At 48.6% G+C, this 18,183-nt stretch overlaps 1 protein-coding gene across 6 annotated transcripts in view; it reads right to left on the reverse strand.

Moving 5' to 3' along the window:
* Nucleotides 1-18,183, reverse strand: part of LOC124545731 (NAD(+) hydrolase sarm1) — an 875,530-nt gene that overhangs the window by 330,351 nt on the left and 526,996 nt on the right. The window contains exon 1 of one of the 6 annotated variants that reach the window (XM_047124705.1): nt 634-735. The exons of the other annotated variants lie outside the window; for them this stretch is intronic. The gene's annotated coding sequence lies outside the window, so the exon portion shown is untranslated. Of the gene's footprint in view, nt 1-633; nt 736-18,183 lie in introns of those variants that run through there. 6 annotated transcript variants of the gene reach the window in all.

Below are 18,183 nucleotides of genomic sequence, written 5' to 3' on the forward strand. Positions count from 1 at the left end.
GGAAAAACCCGAATCGGGCAACTGTCTCCGGGACCTCGGTCTCGGCAGGATCGGGTATTCCGTGTTACTGTTTCCGGAAACTGAGGTGCAGCTGAGCAGGCGAGCCCCTCTACACGTAGCGGCTGTTCGGCGCGGCGCGGCCTCGCGCGTGTTTTTGCGCGCTGACGGAAGGCTGGTGGTGCGCCGCGACATGGCGGCCGCCGGCTGCCCGCCCACGCGGCGAGCGGCCAAGGCCGGCGCGCTGGCCGGCGAGCCGCCCCGTGACCCCGGCTGCTCACAGCTGCGGCACGTACGTCCCTCACTTAACTCGCCGACGGCAGCTTCCCGTCTTACACGCAATTAGCCGCGACTCTCTTCTCATCTGTTTTACGACGAATCTGAACAGAGAGGTTCTTTCGTTGTAGCCACGTCTGGCGCTGTGCACTTACGAGCTGCCGCAAAACGTACGAGCAACCGCTGTTTCGCGGGTGACGAGTGCGTCGGAACTGGCAGAGAAATAACGCGTCGAGGAACGAACTTGAATTCGTGCCCAGCTCGACAAATCCTCGGCGAGAGGGACGCTACGGGCGATAGGCGAGCGAGCCCCGCTCTGACACGTGCGGAAAGACGGCGACGCGCAGCTGGCCGGCTTACCTGAGCGTCGGCGGAGAGCGCGCCGCCATGGCAGGCGCGGCGGCGTCGGCGGTCGCGAGGACGGCCGGCAGGGCAGCCAACAGCGGCTGCGCTCGGCGCCACCTCGCGCCGCCTCGGCTCGGCTAGCCGCCCGCAGCGCGCCGCGCGGCAGCCGCCGCAACTACCGCAGCCGGCCTCGCAACCACACACTCGCTTGTCTTAACAGTAGCGGCATTCTGGTCAAAATCGACTACTCGAAGAGCATGCGTGCTTCACGATGCGAGTGTATGTGTGTGTGTGTGTGTGTGTGTGTGTGTGTGTGTGTGTGTGTCGTGGGGGGGGGGGGGGGCGTCAATGATGTACAGACTGCGCCGAGTGCGGAGTTATAAATTTCAGAGTCTGCAGCACGTCGCGCAGACAAGGGAATATAACGGCGTCTGCTAACATAAGATGTTACAACCTATTCCAGTCGAGCTCACTCTTAATACAAGAACGGACTTCGTGTCTTCTTAATATTTATTATTTTTCGTGGCACATTGAGAAGGTTCTCGAGGGCCTGCTACTTTTTACCTCCTAGTGTTCTCCTATATAAGAGACGAAATACGATAAAGTAAAAAAGTATATACGTTTTACAGAGGAGAAACCTAAATACACAAACTCGTTTAAAGAAAATTATTTCAACAGTGTAAAAGTCGGAATTTTTGGACGAGAAAAATAATTTTCGGTGCTACTTGGCAACGAACGAGATACGAAGTATAAAGTAAAGCTTCCAAAACTACACGCCATGTTGGACAGCAGCAACAGGTGAGGAAACGACACTGCCTAAAATTACGTTAGCGACCTGGGCAAGTAACCAAAATACTAACAGTCGCGCGCGCGCATCCACTCCCGATTTGTGTTCGTGCGCGCTTAGGCTAGGCGCAAATTGAGAAGCGTGTAGCACGTGTAACGCGACACGACACTACAGCGCGACACGCACGTGCCGCACGGGTCACGCGCGTGCAGCGCACATTGCGACGCGTACACCACCATACTTCGCACGCGCCGACTGGCGACGCTCTGCGCTGACTGAACCGAAGCGCGCACAACCCCTTATCTTTCCCAAACGATTTTACAGAAACTATTCTCTGAAAATATTTTATTTTTGCCTTACTTGTAGCGTTTATATGTCAGCTTCGTGACGAAGTGCCCATCACCTCGTTAACGACCATTCTTATTGTGATGTACACATTTTAGTGAGACACTACGAAAACTCAAAAAGTTTGCAACGAAAATTAGGGGTCGCTATGATTTTGCGTTTGGGGCGTGTTACACCATATGTTGCTGCGTATGAAATTCAGCGAACATGCTGAATTTTTGTTTAGACTTGGGAGGAGATCTCTATCTGCCTCCGATCTCGAGAAAATGGATCCCATGTAGCGCGCTCACTTCCGATCTCACGCCCGCGAGAATGAAATACTCGCAACATCTCTCGTATCTCCTAAACCGCTCGAGACATCGAAACGAAAGTTTGGCGAATGATAGCACACAAGGAGGAGAGTGTTTTGCCAATTATTAAACACACGGAACTTTCTTATCTATGGCGATATATCACTACTTCTTTTTTTTATTTATTTCACTCCAGTGACTGTAATTTTTTAAGAGTTATCGACAGCTAGCGAAACAAGAGCTTCCTAGTATGAAAATAAACATGAAATTTCTTCTTTTATGTTACTGCAAACCGACACTACGAGGTTTTTCGTAAGCTATTGAGCTCTGTGATTGCCAACTACTTGTTTAATGAGGCCCTCCGTTTCGGAATTCTGTCTGAACAGCTGATGTGAAATGAGTTTGGCAAATTACATTGTGACAAAGGAAGTACAATTAAACCAGTCACCAAGAGAAATCTGGCCTTTACTCATAAACGGTGATGCTTCTTCGAATGAGAAAAGGTTAACAACCACACAAAAACAGATTGGCAATTCTGTTGCAATTTTGGTGGGATCCCCGTAACCCATCGTATTTTTAACACTGAGCGACTGGAATGGAAACTTACCAAAAGATTTTATTCCTTCTCTTGATCTGAGCAGTATTAAAATAATGACGAGCATTCCTTACGGCGGAATGATAGGCACATGCCAGATACTGTTTACTCACCTAGGGCTTGGCAAACTGACAATGTGTGATCGCGAATAAAATAGTTGTTATTGAGAAAAATAAACAATTGATCTGTCGCACTACACAATGGTCAGTGTATTGTCAGCAGCGAAGGATAATGCGCACGACAGGAATGCAGCTATCCATTTGTGCCTTGTGAAATGGAGTTCGAAAACATTGTCATGAAAGTAGATCTGCCTTTGTCAGCAGCACATTTCAACAAACTAAACATATCTAATCAGAACACTCTTTTAGGATATTCCTACTTTCGTAATAATACCGATCATTTTCTTCATTTGTGTAGCCTGTTGTTGTATAGTTAGTTTATTAATGCTGATAATGTCCATGCAACAATTGAAATGCTTTTCCTCATCACGGCGAATCAATTAAAACATTGTTATTTGTGACTGCTTTTCGACTGTTTCTAGCTTGCAGTGGAAATACGTTGTTCACATGCATGTAGTACAGTGTGTCGTATTACATTATTACATCCGTATCTGGGTAATCACAGTGAAACTTCTATACTTCAGATCTTGGACGCTTTTTACCAGATGCACAAAGGGATCACACCTGTGGCGATTATCCCTTTCTAAATTTTTGTAACAGATCGTACAGATACGCTAGCTTACTAGGTAGCGAGAAGATAACCTTGCCTTACTTCCCTGCCTTGATTGTTAATCACATGATTTTATAATATTCCTTGCTTCCTTATTCACTACCCTCTGTCCCTTCTTGCGATCTGAAAACATCGACAGTGGTGCAATTCCAGCGGCCAATGGCTCATCAGTTACTGAAGTATACATTTTTCTTGACAGAAGATAAACAAAACAAAACTATGCACATATAAATAACAGAAAAGAATAACGTGCTAACGAAGAAAGCTGGAGCGTTTAAATGGCGAAAAAGGAAACACTACCCAAAGGCAATACAATTCAGTACACAGTAAAGCAAAATTTATCGTATGGGCAATACTACCACTGCTCATATGCACCGTTCCGATGTGAGCATATGGCCGGGCTACTTTTCCGCTCCCCGCCTCAGATTTCCCACGGTGGTAGCGAGGCGAGAAACTGTGCCTCAACCACAACGCCGCGCGTGTCGCGTCCCAGTCGCGTCGCGTCGCAGTTTGCGCCGTCCCATTTGAACCTGTGATGTTACAAAAACACGCGCTGTGCTGCGTCGCGCTATACGCGTCTCAATTTGCGCCTAGCCTAGTTACTGTTCTGCATCGTTCAGGTCCTCGCGCAAGTGTTGTCAGGTTGCGCGTGTAGTTGGTGTTATCCCCACTGACGACTGTTTTAGATGTTGTCGGCATTCTGAGAGGAGTTCGTCGTCAGTTCGCGTCGGGAGCTCGCGGCGAGTTCGGGTATGCCAGTCAGTTGGAAACCGTCTGGAGCGCAGTCCGAATCTGCAAGTGGGAGTGGCGATGTGGCACTAGAACAGTCGGGTTCGAACAGCAGTGAGCGACATGGCTCCCCCGACCATTGCCGCCATGCATTACTTGAGCCGGGCCACGGTCTTGGCGGATCGTCGGTTGCCCGCCCTACAGGACGACGCGTTTGGGCTCGCCGATCGTTCATTAGTCGGCTGTGTGTGTGTGTGTGTGTGTGTGTGTGTGTGTGTGTGTGTGTGTGTGTGTGCGTGCGTGAGTGCGTGCGCGCATCGACTCCCGATTTGTTTTCGTGTGTGTTTAGTTACTGTTGGGTATCGTTCAGGTCTTCGTGCAAGTGTTTCTCACGTTGTGTGTCTAGTTGTCCTTATTTCTACTGACGACTATTTTAGATGTCGGCATTCTGCAGCTAGTCGGTCAGTTGCTGCGGAGTTTTCCTGTGAGCAACAACGAGTGTTTGAAGTGCTCGAAGTAGCCGCTGTTACGTGGAATTAATCAAATCAGTTTACTACTGTTCAAGTGCACCAGTGGAATTGTATCCGTTAGTGTTCTGGTTACCTGCCCTGGCCGCTAACGTAATTTTAGGCAGCGACCTTTCCTTACCTGTTGCTGCTCTCCAACATGGTGTGTACTTTTGGAAGCTTAGTACACACATGTATTTGGTTGTGGATATTGACGCTCGTAACTTTTGTTCTGAATTCTCATGTAGTCCTTCCGGGTTCCGGGTTCCGGCTTCCGACGGATCAGGTATAGTTGGGCTCACCACCTGTCTCACCAACGTGAACGATGGCAGACCGACCTCCCTAGAGGCTTCTGAGTGCCACCAGTGTTTAATTATCTGTTGTCAGCTATTTTAAATTTTAGGCTTATGGTTATTGTTGGTTTCTTAAAATTTTGCAAATTAATTTTTAAATAGATCTCAAGCTTAAACACTGCGGCCTTCTGCCTTCAAAGATTATGGCAATATACACTACTGGCCATTAAAATTGCTACACGAAGAAGAAATGCAGATGTTAAACGGGTCATCAGTGGACAAATATATTATACTAGAACTGACATGTGATTACATTTTCACGCAATTTGGGTGCATAGATCCTGAGAAATCAGTAGCCAGAACAACCACCTCTGCCCGTAATAACGGCCTTGATACGCCTGGGCATTGAGTCAAACAGAGCTTGGATGGCGTGTACAGGTACAGCTGCCCATGCAGCTTCAACACGATACCACAGTTCATCAAGAGTAGTGACTGGCGTACTGTGACGAGTTTGGGGGTTGTTTGGGGAATCCGGTATTTGCCTGGAGCGATTTAGGGAAATCACGGAAAACCTAAATCAGGGTGGCCGGACGCGGGATTGAACCGTCGTCCTCCCGAATGCGAGTCCAGTGTCTAACCACTGCGCCACCTCACTCAGTGTATTCTGACGAGCCAGTTGCTCAACCACAATTGGCCAGACGTTTTCAGTTGGTGAGAGATGTGGAGAATGTGCTGGCCAGGGCAGCAATCGAACATTTTCTGTAGCCAGAAGGGCTCGTACAGGACCTGCAACATGCGGTCGTGCATTATCCTGTTGAAATGTAGGGTTTCGCAGGGATCGAATGAAGGGTAGAGCCACGGGTCGTAACACATCTGAAATATAGCGTCCACTGTCGAAAGTGCCGTCAATGCGAACAAGAGGTGACCGAGACATGTAACCAATGGCACCCCATACCATCACGCTGGGTGATACGCCAGTATGGCGATGACGAATACACGCTTTCAATGTGCGTTCACCGCAATGTCGCCAAACACGGATGCGACCATCATGATGCTGTAAATGGAACCTGGATTAATCCGAAAAAATGACGTTTTGCCATTCGTGCACCGAGGTTCGTCGTTGAGTACACCATCGCAGGCGCTCCTGTCTGTGATGCAGCGTCAAGGGTAACCGCATCCGTGGTCTCCGAGCTGATAGTCCATGCTGCTGCAAACGTCTTCGAACTGTTCGTGCAGATGGTTCTTGTCTTGCAAACGTCCCCATCTGTTGACTCAGGGCTGCACGGTCCATTACAGCCATGCGGATAAGATGCCTGTCATCTCGACTGCTAGTGATACGAGGCCGTTGGGATCCAGCACGGCGTTCCGTATTACCCTCCTCAACCCACCGATTCCATATTCTGGTAACAGCCATTGAATCTCGACCAATGCGAGCAGCAATGTCGCGATACGATAAACCGCAATCGCGATAGGCTACAATCCGACCTTTATCAAAGTCTAAAACGTGATGGTACGCATTTCTCCTCCTTACACGAGGCATCACAACAACGTTTCACGAGGCAACGCCGGTCAACTGCTGTTTGTGTATGACAAATCGGTTGGAAACTTTCCTCATGTCAGCACGTTGTAGGTGTCACCACCGGCGCCAACCTTGTGTGAATGCTCTGAAAAGCTAATGATTTGTATATCACAGCATCTTCTTCCAGTCGGTGATTCGCGTCTGTAGCACGTCATCTTCGTGGTGTAGCAATTTTAATGGCCAGTAGTGTATTCAGAAGTTTTGAAATTTAGTTGTGGCTGTCAGCCAGGGGCGCTGCAGTACACGCACTTGCCTCGAGGAGTCAATTGAGACAAGGAAGTGGATCGTGTAAAAGAGGCTTAACAGTCCGACGGTCGCTGCTACACTCAGTCCGTCAGTCCTGTACAACGACAAACTTGCATCACTGGAATGTAAGAGACGCGTGTGGTGTCCCACCGCTGTGCAGCTATCAGGGTGAGCCACCCGGGCTCAGGTCGGTCCGGCAGCGGCTCCTGAGAGCGGCGCGCTCACGCGTTCTGCCGGCCGTGCACTTCCCTCTCCTCCTGCAGTCCCAGCACGTGTCGCTACTACGTAGCGTACACTGCGGGAGGCGCGACTCGATGTCTTCCCCATCCGGGAAACGTTTAGCATTTTGCGGTGCACCGCATCTCCAAGGTTGTCATCCTGTGTTTCTCTGCTTCTCTGAGTGCCCGCGTTTTACTTCCTTTCAGCAGCACATGCCAAACAATCGTCTTTATAGGGTGTTTCCTCAGATGTTTGTGTATGCAGTCGAATGTGAAAACGTTTCTTCCCTGGTAGGTTTTGCTTCCAGTATCCTTCCTCGGTCTTCCGCCTGATGTAAGCTTACTCCGTAGGTAGGCAAAGGATTTGACGGTCTCACGTCTCTCATTGTTTCGTGAGCACTGGACTACTGTGTTTTACCTAGTCCTAAGATTTTGTTTTAACTTTATTAAGAGAATATCGGTGTCAGTTCAGTTGTGTAATTCCGGAACTCTTGCGTGGGTCGGACTTTTAAAAGCGCATCAGACAACTGATCACCATTTATTTCTCTCTCACTTTACTTATAAATTTCGTTCTCGTAGACAATAACGCGGCGCAACAGAAATCGATAGAGTAAGTACTAGTAAGAGCTGTATCTTTAAACGAAAGCAATTCTTAAAATGAAGTATTGTAAACAATGGAAATGTGTCTTCAATACAATTCAGACCATTTCCTTCGACATGCCAAAGTCTATCATTAAAATTTCGAATGGAACGAAGAAATATTTCTTAAGCAGGAAATAATATTAGTATATCTTAGGACATCTACGTCTCAGTCTGAAGTGGAATACATTTTTACAGTCTGCATATTTTGTGTGACGTATTGCTGACGAGCATTTTTGTGGCCACCCAGTGTCAGAACGGGGCACATACTGCGAATGCGCCGATTTATTTGTCTCAACATATCACATTTCATGTTTTGGGAAACGTTATCTGCATTTTGGATAGTACGTGTGGTCTATTTTGACAACGGAGATACTTGTGCAAGGTGACTCAAAACGATTTTCGTTCTAGATAAAGATAAGAAACTCACAAAATACTCCCGATGAACTAAATTTCCTGTTACCATTTGCAGGAAGAAACCAACAGGAGCGACTTTAAAATTCGTGGCTTTTTTAATGTATCGCTGGAAAGGAATCATCCTGTTATCTGATAATCTTCTGACAAAATGCTGCGTTCTTGCCCTGAACGTGATGACTCGGCCCGTTTCATTTATTCGGCTTTACATAGATTTTGCAGCCAGTTTTCAGCACTCAGAAAGACCTCCAGCCGGTGCAGAGGCTACGATTTGGCTATTCCACAGGGCAGTTGTCATCTGCGAAGCAAAATGGAGGTGAAATGTCCATGTCATCACACGTAGGTTTAGTACGATAAAAATGTGAATCCACTACCGAGACTTGAACTGCTTCGACAGTATACGTGGACAGAGCATTGCCTCGTGTCAATTTCTGACCAGATTACAGGAGATGGGGATGAGTCACAGTGCTGCATCAGGGTGGGCCAGTAAAACAAGCGGACCATTGACGTATTCTTACCCACAAAAGCAGCGTAACACAGCTTCGAGCCGCACACTCCCGAACGGCGACTGGCGTGTATATACGCTCACCTGCAACAGAGAGAAACGAACAGTCAGTGCAAATTCCCTCAGCAGCGTCGCAGCTGTGTTGAAGAGTTGGTTAGATTTCGTTTTTAAAAATACCAGCATATACTGGTTCAAATGGCTCTGAGCACTATGGGACTTAACTGCTGTGGTTATCAGTCCCCTAGAACTTAGAACTACTTAAACCTAACTAACCTAAGGACATCACACACATCCATGCCCCAGGCAGGATTCGACCCTGTGACCGTAGCGGTCGCGCGGTTCCAGACTGAAGCGCCTAGAAACGCTTGGTCACCCCGGTCGGCACCAGCATATAGGACACTGTAGCAGTTGGAGAACCTATTGCAGGAAATCGAATTTGTACGCCGTGGTGATCAGTGCACAGAGCAACCAGTGGCGCGAGTATCTGAGTTTGCTGACCGGAGAAACAGTAGGTCGCGTTCCAGCGGCGGCGGACATGTCGACCGCGTCAACAGAACCACAGGGGGCGGACGAATGCAAACGTGCAGCGGCAGGCGCCCAGCAGAGGGCGGCGTCCTGCAGCCGCGGCGGCTGCAGCTGCAGCTCCTTGTGCGGGACGGCCCCCTCGTGTCTTTTTGTTTTTTCTGCTGAAAAGTCACGTGACAACCTCTAACTCTCGTGTTAGTTGACAGAGTATACTTTAGGTCAGTGCGTCAGAGTTTGCACATTTATTTCCTGCAGCAGCTTTTGTGTAAGCAGAATTTCTAGTAAAAAATAACTGTAGACACAACCATTTTCAGTACAACAATTTATCTTCATTTTAAGCGCTCGCAGAATGTGCGGTGTCAGGCTGTAGTGAGTAGTGAGAACTGTGCTGACCACAATTTGGTATTTTTATTCCCTCCGTTAAATTTTGCGTACATTTCGATCTCAGTAGCGCCAGAGTCGGGATATTTTATTTTTTTGCGGAGATCTGTTAGTAGTTTCTGCGTCACTCCCCGTTATTTTCCACGTATTTTTTGAGATGTTACTCATTTTTACACAGCACGATACGGCCAGGGACAGAGCTTGTGGTCACGGACAAAAGAAGAGTTGGCTGACGACTGCAAATAGCTGGAATTAGAACTGGCCACAGTCGACAGGCCTCTGGCTGCTCGGCATGCCAGCAACGAGGCCTGCTCTGGCTGCCGCTGTGTCTTCTGACGAGCAGCTCTCAGTCGGTGGTGGACCCGCGGGTCACTGGATGCAAGGCGAGAGGGGAAACTGGCTGCACGACCGGCTTCTTACCCTTTAATGTCCTACCCACAGCTGCTCGTACCTCTTAGCCAACGCGCGATGCATCTTCTGTTGGGCCAGTGGCCGATTTTCCTGCCCAAGCTGGACGAGTGCTAGCTCCGAGGTGAGACAGACAATGGAGCCCCGCAGGAAAATAGCACGCAGGGCGGGAGAGAACGCCAGTGTGTCCTGGGTGTGTCTGCTACAGCGTCTCGAATATTGGAACAACAGGGGTATGGCCCCAATGTACCATTATAAAAGATGGCGGTGATGACGTCATCCAAGATGTCGGACACGACGTCATTCGAGATGGCGTATTTTGGCGGGAAGTTCGAATTTTGGTGGGAAAGTTCCACGTCCCCTCCTACTGTAAAATGGGGCGAAGTTCAAATTCGAACAGTATAATGCACCACACCATGCTTAGCTCTCTACTAAGCAAAGAAAATCACGGGAAGATAGGACACTTGGCCTACCTCCACTAACTTAAGTCACCTGACCGCCGATTCCTCCTACGAACTGGCGCCAAGTTTCAATTTTGGTGGGAACGTAGGTCACTTGGGGTTTCTCTGCTGGCGCGAAAGAAAGGACACTTGTAGTAACCTCAGTCGACTATTCCACCTAAGGATTCCTTGTAGAAAAGCACTTTCCTTTATTATTTAACCAGTTCAGATCGCCACCAGCTCAGGTCGTCAGGCGATGACGGAAGTACCATTATCCAAGATGGGGCCACCCAGTGTGTCCACCAAGAGGTCCAGGGCCCAACTGGCTTAGTTCATATCGTCGCCACCAGAGGGCGCTACCATGACGTCGGATCATGACGCAAGTACCGTTATTCAAGATGGCTGCATACATTTTCCTCACTATGTGCTGTAGGACACACAACAACTGCACGGTCCCATTACGTAACCCCAGATCGTCTGTTCTATCTCTCTCGCGTCTGCCGCCCGTTGACGTCAAAACCTCCGCCCTGCACGTTCATATCCGCGCCACAGATAGTCTTCTGCAAATACCCTAACAAATGTAGCTAAACGCATGTGACATCCACATCATGCATCTAAAATACCAGTTATCTAAGTACATATTTCCAATTCAATTTTAATTATATTCCATAAATGAATCTACTATTTCTACACTCCTGGAAATTGAAATAAGAACACCGTGAATTCATTGTCCCAGGAAGGGGAAACTTTATTGACACATTCCTGCGGTCAGATACATCACATGATCACACTGACAGAACCACAGGCACATAGACACAGGCAACAGAGCATGCACAATGTCGGCACTAGTACAGTGTATATCCACCTTTCGCAGCAATGCAGGCTGCTATTCTCCCATGGAGACGATCGTAGAGATGCTGGATGTAGTCCTGTGGAACGGCTTGCCATGCCATTTCCACCTGGCGCCTCAGTTGGACCAGCGTTCGTGCTGGACGTGCAGACCGCGTGAGACGACGCTTCATCCAGTCCCAAACATGCTCAATAGGGGACAGATCCGGAGATCTTGCTGGCCAGGGTAGTTGACTTACACCTTCTAGAGCACGTTGGGTGGCACGGGATACATGCGGACGTGCATTGTCCTGTTGGAACAGCAAGTTCCCTTGCCGGTCTAGGAATGGTAGAACGATGGGTTCGATGACGGTTTGGATGTACCGTGCACTATTCAGTGTCCCCTCGACGATCACCAGTGGTGTACGGCCAGTGTAGGAGATCGCTCCCCACACCATGATGCCTGGTGTTGGCCCTGTGTGCCTCGGTCGTATGCAGTCCTGATTGTGGCGCTCACCTGCACGGCGCCAAACACGCATACGACCATCATTGGCACCAAGGCAGAAGCGACTCTCATCGCTGAAGACACGTCTCCATTCGTCCCTCCATTCACGCCTGTCGCGACACCACTGGAGGCGGGCTGCACGATGTTGGGGCGTGAGCGGAAGACGGCCTAACGGTGTGCGGGACTTCATGGAGACGGTTGCCAACGGTCCTCCCCGATACCCCAGGAGCAACAGAGTCCCTAATTTGCTGGGAAGTGGCGGTGCGGTCCCCTACGGCACTGCGTAGGATCCTACGGTCTTGGCGTGCATCCGTGCGTCGCTGCGGTCCGGTCCCTGGTCGACGGGCACGTGCACCTTCCGCCGACCACTGGCGACAACATCGATGTACTGTGGAGACCTCACGCCCCACGTGTTGAGCAATTCGGCGGTACGTCCACCCGGCCTCCCGCATGCCCACTATACGCCCTCGCTCAAAGTCCGTCAACTGCACATACGGTTCACGTCCACGCTGTCGCGGCATGCTACCAGTGTTAAAGACTGCGATGGAGCTCCGTATGCCACGGCAAACTGGCTGACACTGACGGCGGCGGTGCACAAATGCTGCGCAGCTAGCGCCATTCGACGGCCAACACCGCGGTTCCTGGTGTGTCCGCTGTGCCGTGCGTGTGAACATTGCTTGTACAGCCCTCTCGCAGTGTCCGGAGCAAGTATGGTGGGTCTGACACACCGGTGTCAATGTGTTCTTTTTTCCATTTCCAGGAGTGTATATTCAATTAGCAAACGAGAATTTTCACATTTTCCCAATAGGAGCACAATGCTCATTCATTCTTCACGTAGCACCCCCCCCCCCTCCTTCCCTAGAATGCTGCACTCCTATTGGCTGCTGCATGTGATTCTACATCATAAAACCCCAGATGGTGATCTGTAGGGGGGAAATGGCGCGGAAATGACTCAGGCTGTGCTGGACTGCTGGGGAAAGTAAGGAAGCAGTGCACTCTATTTACACTCCTGGAAATGGAAAAAAGAACACATTGACACCGGTGTGTCAGACCCACCATACTTGCTCCGGACACTGCGAGAGGGCTGTACTAGCAATGATCACACGCACGGCACAGCGGACACACCAGGAACCGCGGTGTTGGCCGTCGAATGGCGCTAGCTGCGCAGCATTTGTGCACCGCCGCCGTCAGTGTCAGCCAGTTTGCCGTGGCATACGGAGCTCCATCGCAGTCTTTAACACTGGTAGCATGCCGCGACAGCGTGGACGTGAACCGTATGTGCAGTTGACGGACTTTGAGCGAGGGCGTATAGTGGGCATGCGGGAGGCCGGGTGGACGTACCGCCGAATCGCTCAACACGTGGGGCGTGAGGTCTCCACAGTACATCGATGCTGTCGCCAGTGGTCGGCGGAAGGTGCACGTGCCCGTCGACCAGGGACCGGACCGCAGCGACGCACGGATGCACGCCAAGACCGTAGGATCCTACGCAGTGCCGTAGGGGACCGCACCGCCACTTCCCAGCAAATTAGGGACACTGTTGCTCCTGGGGTATCGGCGAGGACCATTCGCAACCGTCTCCATGAAGCTGGGCTACGGTCCCGCACACCGTTAGGCCGTCTTCCGCTCACGCCCCAACATCGTGCAGCCCGCCTCCAGTGGTGTCGTGACAGGCGTGAATGGAGGGACGAATGGAGACGTGTCGTCTTCAGCGATGAGAGTCGCTTCTGCCTTGGTGCCAATGATGGTCGTATGCGTGTTTGGCGCCGTGCAGGTGAGCGCCACAATCAGGACTGCATACGACCGAGGCACACAGGGCCAACACCCGGCATCATGGTGTGGGGAGCGATCTCCTACACTGGCCGTACACCACTGGTGATCGTCGAGGGGACACCGAATAGTGCACGGTACATCCAAACCGTCATCGAACCCATCGTTCTACCATTCCTAGACCGGCAAGGGAACGTGCTGTTCCAACAGGACAATGCACGTCCGCATGTATCCCGTGCCACCCAACGTGCTCTAGAAGGTGTAAGTCAACTACCCTGGCCAGCAAGATCTCCGGATCTGTCCCCCATTGAGCATGTTTGGGACTGGATGAAGCGTCGTCTCACGCGGTCTGCACGTCCAGCGCGAACGCTGGTCCAACTGAGGCGCCAGGTGGAAATGGCATGGCAAGCCGTTCCACAGGACTACATCCAGCATCTCTACGATCGTCTCCATGGGAGAATAGCAGCCTGCATTGCTGCGAATGGTGGATATACACTGTACTAGTGCCGACATTGTGCATGCTCTGTTGCCTGTGTCTATGTGCCTGTGGTTCTGTCAGTGTGATCATGTGATGTATCTGACCCCAGGAATGTGTCAATAAAGTTTCCCCTTCCTGGGACAATGAATTCACGGTGTTCTTATTTCAATTTCCAGGAGTGTATTTTTGAACATTTTATTTATCACACTCATACAAGAGACATCCTTCAGGCCAACTCACACGGTCCACAGACCTGTAAACTACTTCTAAATAACGCCCTCCAGACATGCAAACAACTCCTAATTTCCCAAATAATTTCATTTCACACTTGCAGACTACTACTAACTAATGTAGCACAGGGATCTGTAGACACGCTCAGTACTCGTAAACTGTACAAATAACGCATAGCACAGCCTACAGGCCCGCTCCCAAAATAATGCAATCAATGCGCGCAAGCACCCTCCCCCAACCCTGTCCAGTAGAGGTAACAGACAACCCCAATAAAGGGGCGGGGCAGTCAGCCGTGAAACCACACACATGCACCCACTCAGGTCCTGCAAGCATGAGGCGGCCACATACTTGACACAAGAGAAATTCCTAGTGCGATACGTGTTCACCAGACAAATGTCCCGGCACAACCGGCCAGAAACGCGCACGCTGTCACAGTCGAGAGCCGCAACCGAATGCAGGTGAAAGGTGCCTGCCCATATTTCCGTGTGTGCACTCATACTGATGTCACTGAATTCCAAGATGCGCTCACACGAGGCACCTCCAAGCAGCAGATGTCTTTACCGCTGAAGACAGAATAGCTCAGGGCTCATTGCTTCTAGCGCGACATGAGACACCCATTTGACCATACTTAACTACCCAGCGTGGCTCTCGCCTCGCCACGAAACGTCTGCGTCGCCGCTCGCCATATAAAACGTTCTCAATGTTATTCGTATGCCACATGTTTTTGTAAAATAAATAAATAAATAAGAACCAAGTAGACCTCTCGGGAATTGTATAGTGTCCCATAAATAGCTCGCTTTCTACATGTCTCAGCTTGTATGCACGGAAATTCTTACCCTAACAGAACCTCTTTACTAAAATAACATCCAATGCAATCGTCCCAGCGCATTATCGTCATACCCTTTCTGCACTCAACACACAAAAACGTCCTCAACGCTGTGTAGAGGCTTCTATATCCCAGCAAAAACGATGTCAATAAATCGAGCATTATGATTCGCTCTTATCGAATTTACCCGAGGAATTACTGATACCTCCGATATCGAAGCACTGTCCACCTTTTTTTCTTCATCAGACAAGACTTTCATTGGTTATTTTGCACAGATCACCATATTGCACTGACAATTAAATCATACAAACTACCATACATATAGTCATCTCTCTAGTCAGGCCATAACATAAGCCATAGTAACTTTACCATGCAATATATACATATTACACACATCCTAAGCCACATAAACTTTACAATATAATATATACACATTTTACACAAACAGTGCAACTATTTTTTTTATCTGTAGAGCACCCAAAACAATTATACTATGCCTACACTCACGCAGGCTACATGTCACATGCTCCCCAGTCCTAGGGAAGCACCTTCATCCCTTTCTTTCATTCTGCAGACGTAACATTCAGCGCCATGCAAAATCATTCCTTTTACATGAGAGCACCCTCAGTGGACCGATGTCGGTATCTGAACTCTTCTGCAAATTCGAGATCGGTCCCTCTCAGCACAAACGCATTACTGTTTCTGCTCCGAACCTGCTCGCTTTTTTACAGACATCTCCAGACTCGGGGATTACAAGAACATACATACTTTCGCATTGTCAACCACAATATTATACCAGTTTCACCGTATTTCTCGATATCAAGCACCAGGTGGCGTCCAACAGATCGCTAGCGCAACAAAATTCCCAGGATGTAGACTGGAAATTATTTACCTACAAAGTCAAATTTTAGCCACGTGCAGCGTGCTGTAAACCGCCGAGTAACTAGAAACAAATAAATCAAACTCATGTTTCCGGTCCCTACTAAGTATTAGTTCACTATTCGGCCGTCTAGAGGACTGCAAAGTTAACTTACATACATTTCTACACTCCAAGAGGCCTATGAATTCGGACGGGTGCTGAAGTTAACAGGAAATCTGAATCATTACCACCACACGCCATGCATACATGTAATCATTCTACAGAGGTGGTCACATATATCTTTTATCACTATACTAGCAATTAAATGTTGCGATCGCACTCTCAGTTGAACGGCATTCGACAATGAGCGAAGTATCCGAAATATACCCTGCTGTCGGCCGTGGCTCTGGAAATGGAAATATCTGTACCTTCCTTACGACTGGACATACTCCTCCCTTTGCTATCACAGTACTCCAAGTCAAATCCATACCCTCCTTACGACTGTAAATAATATTCTACTTCCCACAAAAATGTGAACATATGACGCATCCCTTACTACTAAGTATAATACTTCGTCAATAAATGATTGCCTACGATATGAAATAATACTGAACGAAAATCAACTTTCGGTGTGCAAGTTGATTAAGTTTTTCTTGCGAGTCCTACCACTGTGTATTAGAAAGAGAGACGTAATCCGCTAAATGTTACAGAATAAATAGATCGCACAAACTACTGCATGTTACTGCCACAAGCAGTCTTGTTACGCTATCAGCTAGAAATGATGTCAATAATTTCGAATAAAGTCTCTCTGTTCAAGCACGTACCTGCATCTGATCACACGCAGAAGTGAATCATATTTCTCACACTCCCATATCTCGAAACGAGTCGCATTCCTCGTACCTAGCTGCTACAGTAAAAATACAACCTGGTTTTAGCCAGTCCTTACGAATCTTGCAAGTCCACCATTTCTACACCTTCGCGCATGTATTCGTTCCATTTTAAATCGGAACTGAGCAGAAGCCGGAGAAAACCATACCCTCCACCTTCTGCAACCCGTGTAGAAATAGAACGACCTCAGGTAGTGCAACAGGGTCGTGTTTTGTCCATTCGACGGAAGTGCGCGCAATGTGCTATATCCTCAAACTGCATACAAGTACTACACATCCGCATCCATTCAAAACAATCAGCCCAACATGCTATCATCCTTATTCTCTACCCCCCCCCCCCCCACCCCTCAAACAGACAAAAATTACGAACTATAGAACTTCCCCTAACTTCATCGCATATATAAGTCACCTAGACACCGATGCTGATGCTATAACGCAAACCTGCGTTGGCGCTCCAGCATGGAGAAATAGATTACGCAGTGCTCCCCCAGAATAGCGCAGTGTGGAGCCATCCACGCATTCCTAAGCGTTTACCAACTCCATCACCTCAAACTGCTACTGCTACTACCGTCTATTAAATATACAGGCACCGCAGACGCCCCTCTAAAGTTTGATCACATATACTCTAGGCTAATGACCTCTGATTCTGTATATTTGCTTCAAACACTGTTTTCTAACGAGCCTTTGCACAATGTCAAACATTTCCTTTTTTTCGCCACGACTTCGAGACCTGGGCCAGATTCTAAACTGACAAAGAAGTTCAGATCGACGGCCTTTCACAGGAAACTAGACCTTGCACGGTGTAAATCATATTCTTACCGCGGATAGCATTACACTGGATGATTTTAAATAAAAGGCATTTACAACATAAGCAAACTGTAACAATTTTACAGCGTATGTGTAGGTCACCAAACTACAGTCTGAAGTTGACTCACGAGCTATACATTTAGACTCGTCTCTCACACTGACGGAATAGCTGACAAATATGCGTTCTCTTTCGACTGATTCCTCATATTGCACTCAAGTACACGATCACTGTTTCGCCGCTAGCAAGCCCCCAGAAGGTGCTGCCCATCCACCAAAACTTGTTCCCCCAATCAAACAAGCGACATCAGTCAGTCATTATGTGCTAACCAGTGCACGGATGGGATGGAAAAGACACCATCGATGTAATCTAATAATAAACATCACATTTCATAGAGCAAAGAATTTTACAATAACTTCAACACTGGCCAATCATGTTATAGCAAGTTTCCCCAATATCAATATCATAGCTAAACCAGCCCCTCTCCACTTTGTATCATTGCAAACATGGATAGATGACTGCGCAGTACGTCCATTCAGTGTTAATTCTCGAATACATAAATCGTCAAAGTATACCAGACAGTGCTCAACATATTTCTATCACCTCGAGCATAGTGTTTAAAAAATGGTTCCATGGCTCTGGGCGCTATGGGACTTAGCATCTGAGGTCATCGGTCCCCCAGAAATTAGAACTACTTAAACCTAACTAACCTAAGGATATCACACGCACATCCATGCCCGAGGCAGGATT

The sequence above is a fragment of the Schistocerca americana genome, chromosome 1 (genome assembly GCF_021461395.2).
Source record: "Schistocerca americana isolate TAMUIC-IGC-003095 chromosome 1, iqSchAmer2.1, whole genome shotgun sequence".
Classification (NCBI taxonomy): Eukaryota; Metazoa; Arthropoda; class Insecta; order Orthoptera; family Acrididae; genus Schistocerca; species Schistocerca americana.